This window comes from Mus musculus, chromosome X (genome assembly GCF_000001635.26).
Source record: "Mus musculus strain C57BL/6J chromosome X, GRCm38.p6 C57BL/6J".
Taxonomy (NCBI): domain Eukaryota; kingdom Metazoa; phylum Chordata; class Mammalia; order Rodentia; family Muridae; genus Mus; species Mus musculus.
In genome coordinates this window covers 153,299,835-153,320,296 of record NC_000086.7, presented here as the reverse complement: position 1 = coordinate 153,320,296, position 20,462 = coordinate 153,299,835, and the positions used below count along the sequence as shown (strand labels likewise).

The following is a 20,462-nucleotide window of genomic DNA, read 5'->3' as shown; positions in this document are numbered from 1 at the left end:
CACCTAATCTGGAAAAGACTTGATATGCCAAAGTTAGAGGTACCAAGGTGTGTGGGGGGGACCCTCTCAGAGTAGAAGAGGAGGGACTAGAACATAAAGCAACAGTTGGGATATAAATAAATAAATAAATAAGCACCTCATGTCATGGCCACATTACACAAAGGAGGAAGAGGAAGAGGAGGAGGAGGAGGAAGAGAAATATTATAACTAAGGATACTACATTAGAACAAATCAAAGAGCTCTCAGACAGGTAACCAACCACTGGCTACTTACAAATTCCATCTTACAAACCATAATAAAGCTCTGAGTTGGTCCAGCTCCCCAACATCTATCCCACCCACCTATGAACTGCTGTAACACATGAAGGGGTCGGGCCTGTCACGCACATCCAAAGCTGTGGGATCTCCACATAACAGGGCACAACAGGATATCTGAGAAGAGTCCCACGGATGATCCAGTGTTGACTATGAGGCAGAAGCCAGAGGTCTCGAACAGACCAATGACTCATTGCAATGACCATTTGCAAGTAAAGCTGTATGGCCTAGAGGGTACACTGTGTGACACACCACAGCTTCCAAGGCAAGACTTTTGTTTGTTTGTTTTTTGGTTTTGGAGGGGAGGTTGGAGGGACAGAGGGGGTGGGGACATAGGTGGGATTGAGGTACATGATGTGAAATTCACAAAGAATCAATAAAAATTTCAATTAGAAAAGAAATAAAAAACTGGGCATGGTGGCACACGCCTTTAATCCCAGCACTTGGGAGACAGAGACAGGTGGATTTCTGACTTCGAGGCCAGCCTGGTCTACAGAGTGAGTTCCAGGACAGCCAGGGCTATAGAGAGAAACCCTGTCTCGAAATCCCCCCCCCCCAAAAGAAAAAGAAAAAGAAAAGAAAAGAAAAAAAGATATGCAATGTGTTATTAAGAAACGCAAATGTTGCTCTAATGAGATGTTTTAGACAAGTATGAAAAAACAGGTATATGTGCAGTTGAAGCATATGTTAACTGATACAGACAATCTATTACGATTTAAAAGGAAGGAATAAAAATAAAATCTGGAGTGTAAAATAAATAAATGAAAAAACCAAAAAACAAAAACAAAAAAAAAAATTTAAACATGCTCTGGAGGTCAAGCTCAGTGCTTGAGTCCTTATAAAGCATGGGTGAAGCCCTGGATGCAATTGCAGCACTATTTTAAAATACTTAAAATGTGGATACTTTTCTCTCAGTAATGTCTTGTCCAGAGAGCCAGCTATAGGTGTCCAAAGAGACATGATTGCATCAATGTATCATCATCCCTAATTACATAGGAATATGAACAAAGATTTTACCTATACTGAAGCCTGAGGCAGCTCCACTCACTTAGTATTCACTTTAATATGATGCAGCACAAGGAAGATAATTTTACCCTTGAAGAAAGTGAGCAAAAGAATTCCTTCTTCCCACCATGTGTGCTGCATATTATATAGTCCCAGGAATGTCTCTCAACTTTCAAACTTATCCTTTTACATTTCAATGGTATTCTATTTGCTCTCTTCTCAACGTGGAACATCTTGTCAATATACCACTCCACACACCATCTTTCTCTCCTGTTAATCACTGAAGATTTGGTTCCAACTGTAGGTCACATATTTCCCTGCTCATAAAGCCTTCCATGGCTTATATCATCAAGCTCCCTCTTTAAAAACCCCACAGCATATGCAAAACTGGCATTAAGACTTATAATTACTTTTTTAAATTAGTGTATTATGTATGTGGGGCCTGAGGAAGATGCTGGGTTTTCTTAGCTAATACTGCCTTATTTCCCCAAGACCTAGTCTCTTACTAAATCTGGCAGCCAGCAAGCTCCTCTTGTCTCTGCTCCCACAAAGCACTGAGGTTGGCTTTTCATGTGGATGGTTAGAATTTGAACTCAGATCTTTACTGTTGCACAGGAAACACTCTAACCCACAGGATCATCTGCAGCCCCTGTATTCTTATATGATTTCTTTTGAGGCATCATCTTTCTCCCCCAGAGTACAAACACAGTTTTATGTGGAAGACTTTATGGTTTACTTTCTCAAGGTTTTATGAAGTAATTACTTGTCCCCAAATTGAATAGGGTATAAATGCCAAAACTGTGCATGTTTATAATCTATACTGTGAGGTTTTAATGTATATACACAATGCAATAACATTGCCAATAACTCTTCATCTTAGTTTTTGAACTCTTCAAGAGAAAGTTCATGATTTGTCTTATATTCACCTTTTTCAGAACCAGCATAATTGCAAATAATAAAATTCCCTATAGGTTTCATTGTAATCAAAGAAAATGGAAAATACTATGCCAAAGAAAGTAAGAATGTCTGATGAGGAATGCTTGAGACATTACTTGGCTCTTAAACAGACCCCTCCGCGGTGGCAAACACAGGAAAAATGAATGCATATGGCTGTTAGAAAAGGATTCACGCATAAAGAATGCCAGGTCTGAAGTTCCAGTGAGTTGAATAGAGTGAGTGAATGGGCTAAAGGTAGAAGATGGTATCAGAAGGGAGCAAACCTGAAGACTGTTGCATACCATGGCAAGCATATTGACTTTCAGTTGGAGTCAGACAGGAAAACAAATTTGTGAGGAAAAGCAATATGCTACCATTCAGGTGTAATAGAGTCACAACGGCAGAAGAGTTGCGGCTAGTTAAGAGACCACTATAATTCTGTAGGGGTGGGAAAATGACCCATTGGACCAGCTAGTAAAGCTGGTGGTGAGAGGGGATTTGATTTAGGACTTGTTGTATTATGTATAGGGATAATCTCGTTTGTTGATCTATGTCTTACACAAAGATGACTGTGATTGCTCTGATGTGAGGGTGTACAAGAATACACTGCAGTTTACTGGTAAGGAGAAGTCTAAGAGGAGTAGGTTGGTGCTAAGCATGGCATCTTGAATTCTGTGCTTCAGCCAAGCTAAACACAGAACAAGTTAAATGAATGAGTAAACACAAACAGTTCTCATTTATTTCCTACAAACAGAAGTTTGTTTGCACATGTGTGTGTATATATGTGTGTTATATGTGTGTATATACATATATACATATACCTATACATATACATATTTTAGTCTCTGCATCTGTTCACACACATAAAATATATAAAATATCTCTTGGAGTATCATGCATTACAAAGTTAACAAAATCCATTACTGCTGTTAAAATCCTTACAGACTAGAGCAGCAGCTCTGTGACAGACTACCTGCTTAGCAAGTGCAAGACCCTTAGGGTTGACTCCTAGCAACATACATGGAGAGGCCTGTTACATGTAGCCTGCAATACACAGAACTATCCTCTTTACTTGTCACTGTCAGTTGAGATATTTTATTCCAGTACTCAGACAATTATGAGATGAAAAGGTGTGCAGACCCCCCCACACACACACAAAGATGGCTAATAGTTTATGAAAGATATTAGTGAGGATTTTTTTCAGGGAAATGAGAAAGATTTGCATGAGATCTCTACACTATAGTGATTCGTGAATGAGCAAGATGTTGCTGGCTCTCACGTTCTAATTTAAAATGCATTGCCTCTCATACTTTATACTTCTTATAATTGTGGGCAAAACAAAAAAAAAGTTATTATCAGCTGGGTGGTAGGTAGCGGCTTATACTTTTAATCCCAGCACTTGGGAGAGACAGGTAAATCTCTAGAAGTTCGAGGCCAGCCTGGTCTACAGAGATGGTTCCAGGACAGCCAGGGCTACACAGTGCGACCCTACCTCAAAAAAAATCAAAAGAAAAAGTTACCATCATATCCTTCCATACTAGCATATGGAGGCATGAAAGGAGCTGTGCTTAGCCGACTGTGATGTCAGAGATCTTTCAGCAGTAGTCTGCTCACTTGACTGCTAAACTAAAACCCACTTCATATTAAAAATAAAGGTCAAAAAATAGCCGGGCGTGGTGGCACACGCCTTTAATCCCAGCACTCGGGAGGCAGAGGCAGGCAGATTTCTGAGTTCGAGGCCAACCTGGTCTACAAAGTGAGTTCCAGGACAGTCAGGGCTATACAGAGAAACCCTGTCTCGAAAAACAAACAAACAAACCGTCAAAAAATGAGATGATTCCTAATGATATCCTGCTAAATTCGTAGGCCAGTGCATAACCCAACTGCCATCAGAGGCTCCTGTATCTGATGTTAACTGATGTAGAGATCGATACACAAACATTTCTTCTTTCCATCTTTATTATTGGCTATTTTCTTCATTTACATTTCAATTGTTTTCCCCTTTCCAGGTCTCCCCTTCAGAAACTCCCTATCCCATCCCCCCTCCACCTGTTTCTGTGATGGTGCTCCCCCACCCACCCACTCCCATCTTCCCTCCCTGGCATTCCCCTACACTGGGGCATCTAGCACCCTCAGGCTCAAGGGCCTCTCCTCCCACTGATGTCCAACAAGGCCATCCTCTGCCACATATGCAGCCAGAGCCATGGGTCCCTCTATGTGTACTCTTTGGTTGGTGGTCCAATCCTCTGGAGCTCCGGGGGGGGGGGGTCTGGCCAGTTGACACTGTTGCTCCCTCCGTGGGGCTGCAAACCCCCTCAGCTCCTTCAGTCCCTTCTCCAACATCTGGGACCCCCATGCTCAGTTTCATGGTTGGCTGCGAGTATCTGCCTCTATATTTGTCAGGCTCTGGCAGAGCCTCTCAGGAAACAGCTATACCATGCTCCTGTCAGCAAGCACTTCCTGGCATCCACAAAAGTATCTGGGTTTGGTGGCTGTATATGGGATAGACCCCCCAGGTGGGACAGTCTCTGGATGGCCTTTCCTTCAGTCTTTGTTCCACACTTTGTCTCTGTATTTCCTCCAGTGAGCACTTTGTTCCCCCTTCTGAGAAGTACTGACGCATCCACACATTGGTCTTCCTTCTTGGGCTTCATATGGTCTGTGAATTGAAATGTTGGGTATTCCAAACTTTTGGGCTAATAGTCACTTATCAATGAGTGCATACCACGAAACACAAATATTATCAAGAGCTTTGGAAAACCTGAAAATGGAGAGGAACAATTGAGGAACCATAGAAATTAATGACACCAGGAGAACATGGTCCACAGATTCAACTAAGCAGGGATCACAGGGGCTCATGGAGACTGAACAGACAATCAGGCAGTCTGATTGGGTCTAACCTAGGTCCTCTGCATCTCTGTTAAAGTTGTGTAGCGTGGTGTTCTTGTGGGGCTCTTAATGGAAGGAGTTGGGGCAGTTTCTGATACTTTTGTCTGCTTTTGGGACCTTTGTCCTCCTATTTGGTTGCCTTGTCCAGCCTTAATATGTGGGGAGGTTCCTAACCTTATTGCAACTTGATAGTCCATGCTTGGTTGATATCCCTGGGACCCCTGCCCTTTTCTGAAGGGAAATGGAGAAGTGGGTAGGGAGGGAACAGGTAGGGGAGATGGAGGGGTGAGTGTTAGAGGGAGGAAGAAAAACCTATGGTAGGAATGTAATATATGAAAGAATATATTAAACAAAACAAAAACAAAAAAGAGGCTTCTAAAGAGATGCTGTAGTGTATTTCTACCTATAACAAACTACACAATTGAACTTCCGCTGATTTGATCTTCATTAACAGAGTTCTCTGACTCTAAAGGGGCCAGTGAGAATAACTAGCCACTAAACACTGCAGTTAAATCAAACAAAAGAATCATTTTCTCTGTATTCAGTAACAGCCAAGACTAAAAAAAAAAAATGTACAAACCCTGATCTTGTCACCTTTCCTCAGTCAGAATGACTCCACTGTCCATGAATCTGGCTAAACTGAGCCCACAGGGGCGTTTTTTATGCTGTGATTGCTCCAGGGAAATACCTTGCTGGTGATGAAGAAAAGTCTGACCTCTCCCTGTAGACACCACAGCATTCTACGACTTATGGAGGCAGGTGTGAAAAGCACTATGTATCATATGACATAAAGTTGATGAATAATTTATATTCTTCCGGTAGAAAGCTAGTACAGTCTAGTGGTTAAGAGAAGGCACTGGAGTTGCCTGGACTTAGGTTGTATAGCCTCAGCTAACTTATCCAACATATATTTATTCTCCTAATATGTAAAAAGACACCTTAGGCATATTAGACATCTCAATGAACAAATAGTAGGGATTCTTACCTTTGGAAAATATGAGTGAGACTTCATACTCTATTACTAATGACAAGCCTCTTTGCCATCCCCTTCCTTTAGACAAATGTTCTGTTCTGTTTGCTTTTTGTTTACTGCAGTGTGTGTGTGTGTGTGTGTGTGTGTGTGTGTGTGTGTGTAGGAGTGCATGGGGGAAGGTACATGTGTGGGGATCAGTGTGTGTATAAGTCAGGGAACAATTTATAGGCGTCAGCTCTTGCCTTCCACCAGGTGAGTTTTAGGGATTAAATGTGGGGCATCAGCCTAGGTAGCAAGTGCCTTCATCTCCTAAACCATCTTGCTGGCCAATTTGTTTTTGACAAAGGGTTTCACACCGTAGCCCAGACTATCCTCAATGCCATTATATAGCTCAGTTTGGCTTCAAACTCCTGGTGATCCCCTGCCTCAGCTGTGATTTCAAGCCTGGCCTACCATCGTCAACTTAGCAAAATTTCTTCTATTAGTCTCAGTACTGGCCTCTTCCCAAATTCCTTGCTTTAGTGTGACAGTTATAGAGGGATTATAGCATTAAAGAAGTCAGAGGTTGTTTCTAGTTATCACCAATTTTAGGTCATGACTAACCATGATTTGTGACTCTTTTTGTAAATTAATGTGATTGTACTGGTTCTCTGCCACATACACTTGACAAGAAAGCTTAAGAAATAAAAACAGTACATGTTAAAAAAAAAAAAAAAGCAAGATGCCTCTTAAGACACTGAGACGTCAGGGAAGCAGGTACACTCATACATAGCTTCTTGGTTCCCATAGACTTATTCACTTATCAAATATATGTGGCTTCTGAGTTAGAAGATGAGGATTCAGGTAGATGGGAAGAATGATAGCCACCAAAGAAAAACAAGTAAAGAAGGAAGGGGAATACAGGAAAACAAATGAAATGAGGGACTGAAAAATGACTTTCAAAATGTACCGTTAAGTAGTATTTCATTTTTCTTTAAGGATGAATAATGCCCATTACACACACACACACACACACACACACACACACACACACACACACCATATTTTCTTTATATAGACATGGGTACTGAATTATCTCTCTGTTAAGTTGATTTCAATTCCTTTGTGTGTATACCTAGAAGAGGGCTACTTTATTCATTTTGTATATTTACTTTTTTGGGTTTTTTTAGAAACTTCCATACTGATCTTCCACATGGTTATAGTCATTTACATTCCTATCAACACTGCATCAGAATTCTTTCTTCCATACTCTTACCATAATTTGCTTTTTATTTTATTTTTAATCTTATTATTGATTTTTACTTTCCCGATGACTAATGATGTCATTGTGACATGTTTCCACATGCCTCATGGCCATTGTATCTCTTCTTTTGAGGAGGACCTATTCAAAGACTTTGTCCATTTACAACCACTTTGCTAGACCAGCATAATTTCTTCCTACATTCTAAATCTTAGTCTTCCACCAATAGGTAAGTCTAGCTTACCAAATAAGCTTCTATTTACAGCAAAAAAAAAAAAACAACTTTATGTTCATAGGTGTTTTGCCTAAATGAATGTCTGTGCACCATATGCATGTCTGGTGCCCCCTGCAGCTAGATCCCATGGAACTGGAGTTAGATTGTTGTGAACCACCATATGGGTGCTGGGAATCAAAGATGAATCCACTGAAATAGTAGGCAGTGCACTTAATAACTGAGCCATCTCTCTAGCCTATTTTGCCCTTTTAAATTTTAATTATTGGGTATTCTTACTAGCTTTTCCAAGACCTTTATACTGGATAGCATTAATATTTATCATATGGACAAATATCAAATATTTTTATTCTATAGGTTCTTCTCATTCAATTATTTCCTTTGCTAGGCAGGTTTTCCCCCCTAGCTTGGTAGATATTACTTGTCTGTTCTAGCTATTGTTTCCTTTGGGGGTTATGTAAAAACAAAAACCAAAACACTATTGACTACACAAATATAAATGTTCTCAAAGGTTTCTTTCATATTTTTAGCTCATATGTTTAGATATTTAATCCATTTCAAATTAATCTGAAGCTAGCCTTACCTAGATACCAAAACCAGATAGAGACATAACAACAACAAAAGCTATACAATAATATTCACATTGAACAAAGACACTATAATTTTCAACAAAATGCTAGCAAATGGAATCCAATAGCACATCATAAATCTTACTAATCATTATTATGAATTCACTTGGCCCAAAGAATGCAGCTACTAAATAGTAGAACCAGATTTTAAACTCAGATTTCAATCCTTTAATTGCCAACTTTTTCATTTAGTATGTTTACTTCCATGAATAACCTTTTCATATTTTGTGTCCCCCCCTTTTTGTATATGAGCCCTACCTTTTCAAAAGATTGGTGAACCATAACTGAGGGTTTTTTCCCCTCATCTGGCCCATAGCCCATATCACAGAGTACAGTATATAACCAATAGTATTAATTTCCTGCCAGACAGCCATAAACCTTTGTGACATTATCAACACTTTAGCTGACAATCTTAACAGTAATAAAAATTATCAACTTTTTACTCAAGATATAACTGTCTATTGAATATTGCCTAAGTACAAAGATTGCATAATAAAAGCACACGTCCCGATACTTCTCGTAAACTGGGCGGAGTAAATTGGGTGGAGTAAACTGGGCAGAGTGGAGGTAGTATAGGACCAATCTCAGGACTTTAGATATAGGAGGAGGACCAGCAGTTCAAGGCCAGCCTTGTATAAAATGTACAAAGTGAGTGTGAGGCCAGCCCAGGTTAGAGTAAACACTGTCAAAACAAACAAAACACAAGACCACACCTCTAAAAATATGTCTCCTAGTTCCCACGCAGTGCTCATTAGAAATGATACTTCAAGGTATTACACAGGTCATTTTCTTCACCTAATAAAACCACATTTACTAAGCACTGCCTGCTTTTTGATGTCTTCTAAATGCACCTCAAAATTATGTACGTACTTTTGCACTATTAAAAGCTATCAGCAGGATACTGGAACAGCAGGTCTGTAGTGAACTCTAAAATATGCCAACACGAGGCATGTGGCTCTTCTCTAATAATCCTCCTACTAAACTGCCTCTGAAAAGCTAACTTAGGCAGAAATGTGTAACAAGGTCCATCACAATTCTGCTGCTCTGTCCTTGGAGAAGGAAGGTTTAAGTTAGGAGAACCAAATGCTCAGGGCAAAGTGAGAGAATTATAGCCACGTGAGTACTGAAAGACTCAGCTAGCCACCAAGAGACATCCCAGACAAGACAGTTCCACCCTCTCCCTAAGACATTTGCTTTTCCTTTTTTGGGAAACTTCCCTTCCTTTTGTCTCCTCTTCCATTCCACTCTTTTCTTCCTTTCCCCTTTCATGCTCCTGGATTTTTTCCTTTTCACAGACTGGAGCAAGAAACCTTACACATGAGTGGGCTAAATGGAAGGCTTTCCTCCAGTGCAGCTGGAGCTATGCTCACACTACTCAGAACCCAGTGAGGATCCTTGAGAAAACATGAGAAAGGTCACACACTAACCCTCACTTGGAAACATGCTCTCTATAACTTAACATATCCTGGCCTCCAAGGGGAAAGCGGTAGAGGAGATTCTTTTGGTCTGACTTTACTAAAACGGCATGGACAGCTAGATGTAGATAGTAGGTACAGGCAGGCAGGGATGAACAAGGGTATTTTTCTGGCACTACTAACACATATCATACAACAGGGTGACATTGAAAATGGAGAGACTAGGTAAAGGCTACATAAACTGGGGAAGTATTTTCTCCTCTCAGGCCTACATCTAAACATCAGGACACAGAAATGCCGTATGCAGTGCCGGGTCCTGTAGTGACCCAGGAATGTGCTCTCTCTTAAGAAGAAGGGAGGCTGAAAATAAAGTAGAGATAGGAAAACTAAAAACCACAAAGCTGTATTTGCATTGAAAGTATATTGTTTCCCTTAGATTGTAGATTACCAGTTCATTAAATGTGAAGTTTTCAAAGATGAGCTTATTTGCATTTGATACAGAACACCATCTGACCACTTAAAAAGATGTCGTCAATACTACTGATAATATTGGTATGGTTGAAAAATATGGATGAAAATTATGTAGACACTACATCACACAGAGCCAAGGTAAGATGTTGAATGAGGTAACCAGGCTTTCTCAGGTGGCCTACAATCCTCCCCCTCTTCGCCCTTCAACAACAGAAACCCTTTTGGTGAAGGACTCTGGCTAGAGGGAAGAAGGCTCTGTGGGAAGTAAACTGGTCTCTGATTTCCTCTTTCCTTCATACAAAAAAACTCTTCAAACTATCGCAAATACATTTTGATCCTAGGGCTCTGATGACAATAGCCCTTAAAGACTAAAGAAAACTACCCTGTGTCCTACAACAATGAAGCATGGTCAAGTTACTCTACATCTACACTTTGGAATTTCTTCTCATTTAAGAATTTCTAAATCTTTCTCTTACTCCATCCATCTATGAACCTCTGAGCACCACATTTACTATACAGAAATCAAATCTGAGATAGAAATACACACAACAAATAAATACATATACAGTAAAAACAAAACAAAACCAAGGTACATTAAAAACTCCTTCACAATAAATAGCATGGGCTCAGTTCAGTTACTGTAGGTCTCACGTACATATATAACCTTTATAACTGATTTCTAAATGATTCTTAAAATACATTTATTTTACTTGTTTTTATTAGTTCTTTGAAGTTTTTATACAAAGCCAGGCACTATATTAATATATTTGAGAATAACACACTACTGCTGAAAAGACACAGTCACAGAACATGGAGATATCAAGCTGTTTTCCGAATGCAACAGAGCAGCTGTACATATGAATTCACAGTGATTGGCACAGTATACATAAGCCCCATGTAAGCACAAGCCAGCCTAAATCTCAGACTGGAGAGGGAAGAGAGACATGAAGTCCCACCCCTAGTTGAGGCAACTGATAGCCATTAGGAGAAGCAGAGTCAGATTTCTTCAAGAATATTGCCCCTGCTAGGTTGACCACAATTCAGTTAGAGACCACACACCCATGAATATATGGACATTAGAAATTAGAGTTGATGGGTGCAAATCCACAAAATTGGGCACATAGCAAAGGGAAGTGTGGATCTGAGGGAAATTGGGGATGAGGTCAATATGACTGAAATACATTGTATACAAATTTCAGAGAACTAACAAAAATAAGTAAAAGAAATGTATTTTGAGAATAAAATTTAAAAAAGAAGATACTACTTACTATTTCAGAGTTCTCAAGATGTATCTGACTTTCCAAGCCACTGATGGAGTAACAGAATTCAGGAGCTGGCTTCCTATGGCACATAATAGTACATCATGACAATGACAGCTATTTACATAGAGCAGTAGGTGCCAGGTACTATATTAAGTGGTTCTCATATATTACTAACTTTTAAACACACAATAGACCTATCAGGTAGGTAAACTGTTCTGTGAAAGGGGAAGTAACTTCTTTAAGGCAAGAAGTTGTAGCCAAATAGTGGTGATGCACATCTTTGATCCCAGCACTTTGGACAGGGAGGTGGGAATATCTCTTAGTCTGAGGCCAGCCTGGTCTATAGAGTAAGTTCCAGGACAGGCAGGGCTACATAGAGAGACCCTGTCTCAAAAACAAAAACCAAAGCAAAAGTTGTTATATACTGAATATTGCATCTTTCTCTCCTCAATTCATATATTGAACTCCTAATCTTCAAAGTGATAGTATTTAGAGGGATGTCTGTGAATGTGGTAAGGCTACAAAAGTGGAAGCCTCATAAATGAAATTAGTTCCCTTACTGAAAAACACCACAGTGGGATCTCTTGTCCATTTTCTTATGTCAGAATGCAAAGAGAACATAGCTTTCCATGAACCCAGAAGTAAGTCCTTATAAGATACCAACATCTGCTGGCACCTTCATCTTTAACCACCCAGCCTCCAGGGCTATTACAATTAAACTTAGTTCTTTATAACAAAAACCAAACAATACAGAATAACAACAAACCAAAACCAAAAAACAGTATTTAACCAGTATTTGGCTACAAAAGCACAAGACTGATCTTGTTTAGGTAGCCATATTATCGTTGAGGTATCATAAGTGAAGCGTGACTGTCCCTTTTATAATATACAAATTCATAGCAGAGTTCCTTCCTTATCCTCTAGCTCTCCCAGCCCTCTTCTGTAGTGTTCCCTAGCCTCAGGTGCAGGAGTTGTATTGTAGGTAGTGGTGTAGCTGGATTGCACACCCTACACTAGCTGTTCTCTTTGCCTGGTGGTAGTTTTCTATAAGCAACTCTGTCGCAAAAAGAAGTTTTATTGACGAGGGTGAGAGCTATATTTATCTGAAAACATTTATATATTAATGTCTTTGGATCCTACACAAAAATTTGATACATGAGGGAATACAGGTGATCAGAAAGGATCAGAAAGGTGGTGCATGCCTTTAAACCCAGCACTCAGGAGCAGAGTTCTGGGTGGATCTCTGAGTTCCCCTCCAGCCTGGTCTACAGAGTAAGTCCAGAAAAGCAAGGGATACAGAGAGAAACCCTGTCTCAAATAAAAAAATCCAGGAATTTACTAAATTTATTAAGGCATATTATTCCACCTGAAGAAAAAGCAGATGAAAATTCTAATGCATTATGTTTCTGAACTGTTAAGTATTTTAAAACCAGAACATTTTAAAAGTCTTGAACACTCTACACCAACATTCTACTCCAGTATAAATTCAATCCCAGTGCAGTCCTTTAATTCAAGTGTATTTGAGCGAAATCATGAGCAAAGCAGAAGGCATTCTGGGACTTGAGTGCCAAATGCTTATTTCCTCTGGATTAAACTTGGAGCCTTCTCTAGTCATCATTATCATCACAAAATCACACAGCTCACTAGAAATCAGGATTTTAGCTAAGTAGATTTTCCTATAAAAGGACCCCCCAAACAAAATAAAATTCTTACAAAATATCCATGGGCTATGGCACAAACCAGATACTTAGCCAAAATTTGCCTCTCTTAAGTTCTGGCAAACTAACGGTGGCATCATAAATATTTTCTAATAATAATGTACTATTCACATGTAATTCCCCTAAGACAGTACATCATAAATGTTTTTCAGCATACACGTACATATTAAATGGTAACTATGTTATGTGTATTATGTTAATTAGCTCAACTTGAAGAATTACATTTATATAGAGAGATATGCATATTAGAACATCACATTATACACTAAAATATAAACGGTCTTTTTCCATTAATTTATTTATTCACCTTACATGCCAATCGCAGCTCCCCAACCCATGAAATCTGCATGCAAATAGATGGAACTAGAAAATATAGATTTTTATAACACTATCCCTTAAAGTTGAGGGATAAAAGTCCACATCCCACTGATAGGATATCTCCCCTTCTCAGTCCCCACTGGCTATATCTACACTATTCAGTCCACAAGACCGGGTGCATAGAAGCCCAGAAGATTCCTGTGGAGACCCTGGACCCTGGTCAACAAAAGCTTGGACTTGCTGGTTCACCTATCTGTCAAGGAATCAGCCGCAGCAGCAACAGGGGAATTAACTAGCCAGGGGAAGGTCCAAGCAAACAACAGGAGGAAATGATCTGCCTTCTACATTACCCTTTTTATCTGGACTCCTACCAGTAGGTGCTACCTAATATCCAGGAGGGTCATCCTAATCAATCAAGGCAATAAGGCTCCCTAGTCAGTTGAAAGCAATTTGTGGCAAGCTGACATTTAAACCAACCATAAAGCTTTAAACATGCTACATAAGGGCTGGTGAGATGGCTCAGCGGTTAAGAGTGCTGACTGCAGTTCAAATCCCAGCAACCACATGGTGGCTCACAACCATCCATAACAAAATCTGATGCTCTCTTCTGGAGTGTCTGAAGACAGCTACAGTGTACTTACATATAATACATAAATAAATAAATAAATAAATAAATAAATAAATAAAAAAAACATGCTACATAAAAACTTTCAAATTTTATTTTTATTTTATATGTATCTAAGTGTCTGGTTTGTATATATATATTCATGTACCATGTACATACATGGAGGCATAAAAGGACATCCAATCCCCAGGAACTACAGTCTGTTAGCCACCATGTCGGTGCTGGAAATCAGGCTCAGGTCACTCTGAAAGAGTATCCATTCAGCAATGCTCTTAACCACTGATCTTTAACAAAGGTCCATGCCCACTTCTATACTAACACACAGAGATTTTTCAGTAACTTCAATTTCTCTTTCCCACCTGTCTCAGTCAGGGTTTTACTGCTGTAAGCAGACACCATGACCAAGGCAACTCTTATAAAGGACAGCATTCAATTAGAGCTGGCTTACAGGTTCTGAGGTTCAGTCCATAATCACGAAGGCAGGAAGCATGGTGGCATCTAGGCAGGCATGTGCAGGCAGAGCTAAGAAAGTTCTTCATCTGAAGGCTGATAGCAGAGTACTTACTTCCCAGCAGATAGGGTGAGGGTCTTAAAGCCCACACCCACAATGACACACCTATTCTAACAGGGCCACACCTACTCCCAACAGGGACACACCTTCTAATAGTGCCACTCCCTGGGCCAAAGATATTCAAATCATCACACCACCCCACAATACTTAAGGCCAAACCTAGTAATTTGAGCATGCTAGTTAAGTACTCTTAATCACTGAGCCATATCCCCAACACTTCTATTATTTTGAGGCAAGGTCTCCCTGTGTTGCTTGTGAGATCCTGGAACTCACTCCATAACCACAGGTAGCCTTCAAGCTGCAATCCTCCTCCTGCTCTACCCTCCCACATAGCTAGGATTACAGTTATAAGCTACCTGACCTGGATAGAACTTGAAATCTCTGAACCTCTAGGTATAATATTGATTATGGGCAGAAAAGCAAGTTCACTGAAGAGGAAGTTATCTGAATCAGCTCTTCCCTGAGAAGATACGAGGATACTCATTCATCAGTTCTCAAACCTTTTTTTTTTTCTCACAGGTACAGTACTACAAAAGAACATGCTTTCCTCTCAGAATTCCTCACTTGCTCTATATCCTCATGCCTGTCTCTGTCAGGTGTCTCTACATATATGTGCTTAGACACAAGCTGTATACTACCACGTGTTCCTGCTGAGTTATCTAGATGCCCCCAGTATGCATAAACTCATATGTACTCAACATGTTTAATCATTTTGAGACTTGAGAACTAATGAACAGCTCTCAGGGAATAGAACCTTTAATTTTTTTTTCACAGCATATATTACTTGTAAAAGTAATGGGGAAGAATGGCCCCCATATATACTTGAATGTTTGTTTCCCAGTTGGTGGACTGTTCTGGAGGGGTTAGGAGGTAGGTGTCCCCTGGTCAGAGAAGGTGTGGGGGATGGGCTTTTAAGTTTCAAAAGTCTAGGGATGTCCCTGTCTTGCTCTCTGCTTTGCCTCCTGCCTGCTGATCAGAATGTAAGCTCTCAGCTACTGCTCTAGCACCATGCCTGCCTACATACTACCACATACCCTACCACGAAGATCACGGACTAAGCCTCTGAAACTGTAAGCAAGCCCCCAGTTATACGCTTTCTCCTAAAAGTTACCTTGGTCATGGTGCCTATTCACAGCACTGGAACAGTTCACTAAGACAGGTTTCATTAAGACATTTGCATGCATGTATACAACATACTTTAATGACCTTCGATACGTTTTTGGCACCTGATAACCATGTTTCCTCTTTCCTTGCTTCTTTTAACTCATACCCCTCTTTTTTATTTCCATGTCATTTTAACCCTAAATTTTACATATGGGGAAAACAACATTTGTCTTTAGGACGCTTCTATAGTAGTAGGTTTCCATATGACTTTTTTGAATGGTCTTTAATGTTAGATATCTCTACTCGATCCATATATTCTCTCTTATATTTGCCCTCTCATCCCAATTCTAATTAATACTCTCTATTCCATTATATCCTTTTAATTCTTTATACCACCTAGTTCTATATATTTTCCCTCGAAAGCTATCCCCACACTTCCTTACTGACTTTCTGACTCCTATGGGTATTCCAAATGAAACACTCATAGCAAAGCTAACATCCATAAATAAGAGAAACCATGTGCCATTTGTCTTTCTGGGTCTGGGCTATGTCACTCACGATTACTTTTTCTAGTTCCACCAATGACCTTTGAATTTCACAACTGTGTATTTTTTTCTTAATAGCAGAGTAATATTTCACTGTGCAAGCATACCATGTTTTTATTATTTTTCATCAGTTAATGGAAATCTAGGCTGCTTCCATTCTTGACATTATGAATAGAGCATCAATGAACATGGATGAAAAGGTATCTCTATAGTAAGCTGCAGAGTCCTTGGGGAATGTGCCCAAGAGTGATAGAACTGGATTATGTGGTAGATTTATTTCTAGATTTTGGAAGAACTCCCACATCAATTTCCATGTGGCTGTACCAGTTTTCCCTCCAACCAGCACTGAAGAAGTCTTCAGCTTTCCTCACATCCATATCAGTAAGAGAAAACTCCACCAATAGGATATCACAATCCTAAACATATATTCAGCAAACATGGGTGGCCACGGGCTGGAGAGATGGCTCAGCGGTTAAGAGCACTGACTGTTCTTCCGAAGGTCCTGAGTTCAAATCCCAGCAACCACATGGTGGCTTACAACCATCTGTAATGACATCTGACACCCTCTACTGGTGTGTCTGAAGACAGCTACAGTGTAGTTACATATAAATAATAAATAAATATTTAAAAAAAACACACGGGTGGCCATCCAGAAAATAATAGAACAAGAAATATTAAATAGGGTGGTTGATATGAGAGAAAGGTAGAGGAAGAAATAAGGAAGAGATAGTTAAATTCTAAGAATATTCTGAAAAAGGCATATGAGAACCTACCATAAAAGGAGTCGAAATGAAGTTACACTGCAACAGGGTAACAATGCCCCTACTAGATAACACAGGCAAACAAATAAAATCCCCAGTGCCAAGGATGTGTTCCTTCTTTTGGAATCATCAACAGTGATGTCCCATGGACCCTTAAACATCACAGGCTCTTGTCAATGTTAAGACCTGATTGCTGAAGAGACCATGTATTTGAATCATAGAACAGAAAGAAGTCAAGCTAACATTCAATAGAAGATTCTTCTCTACAGGCTAACTTTCACAGTACTGAAAAGAGCTATACATGTTGTCAGAGTTGAAAAGTAATAACCAATCTTATACCGTGCTGTGAATCCTCTGAACAACAATCATTTCTGTCCTGGCAAAGCATGCTCACTGGTGCACTAGTGGCACAAACATCATAGAAGTAACCAACTACTTTCTGTTGGTGTTTAAGTCCCACTCCAAAAAATGAAACCCATATTTGGCACTATTAACAGGGCCAAGGAGCAGTGGTCAGGTCATAAGCTCTAGGAGGAGAAACTACTACCATATTCTGCTCAATGGGCACAGTATTAAACCAACTCCTAATGATTTAACATTATTATATCCATAGACAGATGAATTTTTTTCAACATTCATTTCAAAAGCTTTTTCTTGTAGCAGATGTGAGTAACAGATATTCACAACGAGTCATGGTGTAGAGAAATAAGAGAATGCTTAGCACCAAATGGGGCATCTTTATTATAGGCCCTCCTCCCAAGTCTAGTAGATCATTTTCAAAGAGGAGGCAGAAAGAATATAAGAGCTACAGGTGGATGACTACAAGAAAACAGTATTTTTTGGGCCACAGACAAGCAACTGCACATATGAACTCATGGTAGTTATGACAGCATACACAGACCTATGAAAGATCACACAGACAAAATCCCAGCATGGAAATGGGAGGAGAACATGAATTCTCAAACCTCACTGAGGATCCCTTGTCAGTTAATAATTGCCAGGAGAAGGAGAGTCAAGTTTCTTTAAGAACACAGCCTCTTGTGGATAGAACATACTTCAGTGGGAAGCCATACATACAGGACAAAGTGAACTTGATAGGTTTATTTTTAAAGCAAGACAAAGTTGGGTAGGTTGAAGTGGGTATGAACAGCCAGGTGTGGTGGCGCATGCCTTTATTCCCAGCACTTGGGAGGCAAAGGCAGGTGGATTTCTGAGTTCAAGGCCAGCCTGGTCTACAGAGTGAGTTCCAGGACAGTCAGGGCTACACAGAGAAACCCTGTCTCAAAAATCAGAGAGAGAGAGAGAGAGAGAGAGAGACAGAGAGACAGAGACAGAGACAGAGAGAGACAGAGACAGACAGAAGAGGGTATGAATCTGAAAGAAGTTGAGGAGGAAGGGGAATGAACACATATGAAAGTACAATGTAGGGGCTGGAGAGATGGCTCAGAGGTTAAGAGCTTCAACTGCTCTTCTGAAGGTCGTGAGTTCAAATCCCAGCAAACACATGATGGCTCACAACCATCCGTAATGAGATCTGATGCCCTCTTCTGGGTTGTCTGAAGACCGCTACAGTGTACTTACATATAATAAATAAATTTTTAAAAAATACAATGTATAAATTTCTCAAAAAATTAATAAAAATGTGAAAAAAATAAAAAGATCAATAAAAAGAAAATGATCATACTAAAAATGTCCCAAAGTTAGGACAAGAGATGTGAATTCAGATACAGAAAGCATCTGGAGTACCAAACAAGCAAGATGAGGAAAGAACCTCCACTTGTCCAGGTATTATTAAAGTATTAAATATAATACAGAAGAAATACACTATATTGGAAGTAGTACAAGAGAAACAACAACTCACATATAAAGGGATTTTCAAATTGCAGTGGATTATTCAACTGAAACTTTAAAAGACATGTGCTAACTGAGTCTACTATATTCAAAAATCAGCAAAGCTGTCTGTCACAATTGAAGGAAAAATAAAAACTCTGCATGATAAAAATAGACTGAAAGAATGTATAACTGCTAGCCCAGCTGTACAAAAGATATCTGAAGGGATTCTTCAAACAGAAGAGAAAAACATCACTGAGGCCACAGGAAAGAATAAACCATGCTGGAAGAACAGTTAAGCATGAAAGGAAGAGGGGCAAGAACACAACAGAATCAACAAAACAAATCCCAGGAATTATTGTTGAGAATACAGTTCTCAACAATAATTCTTAATATTAATGGTCTCAATTCCTCAGTCAAAAGATGCAGAAAAGCAGACTACATAAAAACAAGAAAACATCTATTTGCTGACCCCCCCCCCAAACATGCATCTCACCACAAAAGATCGAAACTACCTTAGGATAAAAGGATGGGAAGAGGTGTTCCAGGGAAAAGGAACTAGAAAACAAGCAGGCATCACTCCACTAATATCCGGCAAAACATACATTAAAACAAAACTAGTGAGAAAAGATAAAGTCACTTAACAGTGTTTAATCTAAACATATACCGTGAATACAGATGCACTCAATTTCATAAAAAATTTTATAAGATGTAAGGTCACAGCACAACAGTAGTAACTTCAATATGCCACTCTCACCAACTGAGATGTCTTTTCAACAAAAAGTAAATGAGAAATATGCAAATTAATTGGTGTCCTGAATCAAACGGACTTGAGACATCTACAGAACATTCCATACAAACACCACAGGATGGATATGTATTTTCTCAGCAGTTAGTGAAACTTTCTCTAAAATAAGACTGTCTATTAGGGCACAACACAAGTGTCAACAAACACACTGGAAAATCGTGATCATTTGTTGCATTCTAGCTGATCATAATGTGACTACAAATCAGTAGCAAAAGAAATCCTTGGACATACAGAAACGTGGCAATGAAATAGCACACAATGACTTGGTCCTAGAAGGAGTCAAGAAGAAAATGAAAGTTCTTGGAATCAAATAAAAATGAAAACACAGCATATTAAAATGCATGGGATACAATGGAAGCATAGGGACGTTTGTACCTCTAAGTACCTACATTAAGAAATTGGATAGATCTCAAACAACATAATGATACGCTTAGCCTCTGGGAAAAGAAGAACAGACAAACTCCAAACATTAGATGAAAAGCAATCCAACATCAGGGCAGAAATAAATGAAATGAAAAAAAATAAAAGAAAATCAGTATAAGAAATCAATGAAATAAATAGTTGATTGTTTCAAAAAAGAAACAAGATTGAGAAATTCTTAGCTAACCAAAGAAAGGAAAGATCAAAATTAGAGGTGAAGCCTGGCAGTGGTGGTACATGTCTTTAATCCCAGCATTTGGGAGGGAGAGGCAGGCAGATTTCTGAGTTTGAGGCTAGCCTGGTCTACAGAGTGAGTTCCAGGACAGCCAGGGCTACACAGAGAAACCCTGTGTCAAAAAAACTAAAAGAAGAAGAAGAAGAAGAGGAGGAGGAGGA

The 20,462-nt window shown here is 39.5% G+C and overlaps 1 protein-coding gene across 8 annotated transcripts in view; it reads right to left on the bottom strand.

The window, feature by feature from the left end:
* The window catches only part of Klf8 (Kruppel-like factor 8), a 173,587-nt gene that overhangs the window by 78,629 nt on the left and 74,496 nt on the right, over window positions 1–20,462 (bottom strand). For 2 of the 8 annotated variants that reach the window (NM_173780.5, XM_006528858.3), the window contains exon 2: window positions 11,373–11,445. The exons of the other annotated variants lie outside the window; for them this stretch is intronic. The gene's annotated coding sequence lies outside the window, so the exon portion shown is untranslated. The remainder of the gene's footprint in view (window positions 1–11,372; window positions 11,446–20,462) is intronic. 8 annotated transcript variants of the gene reach the window in all.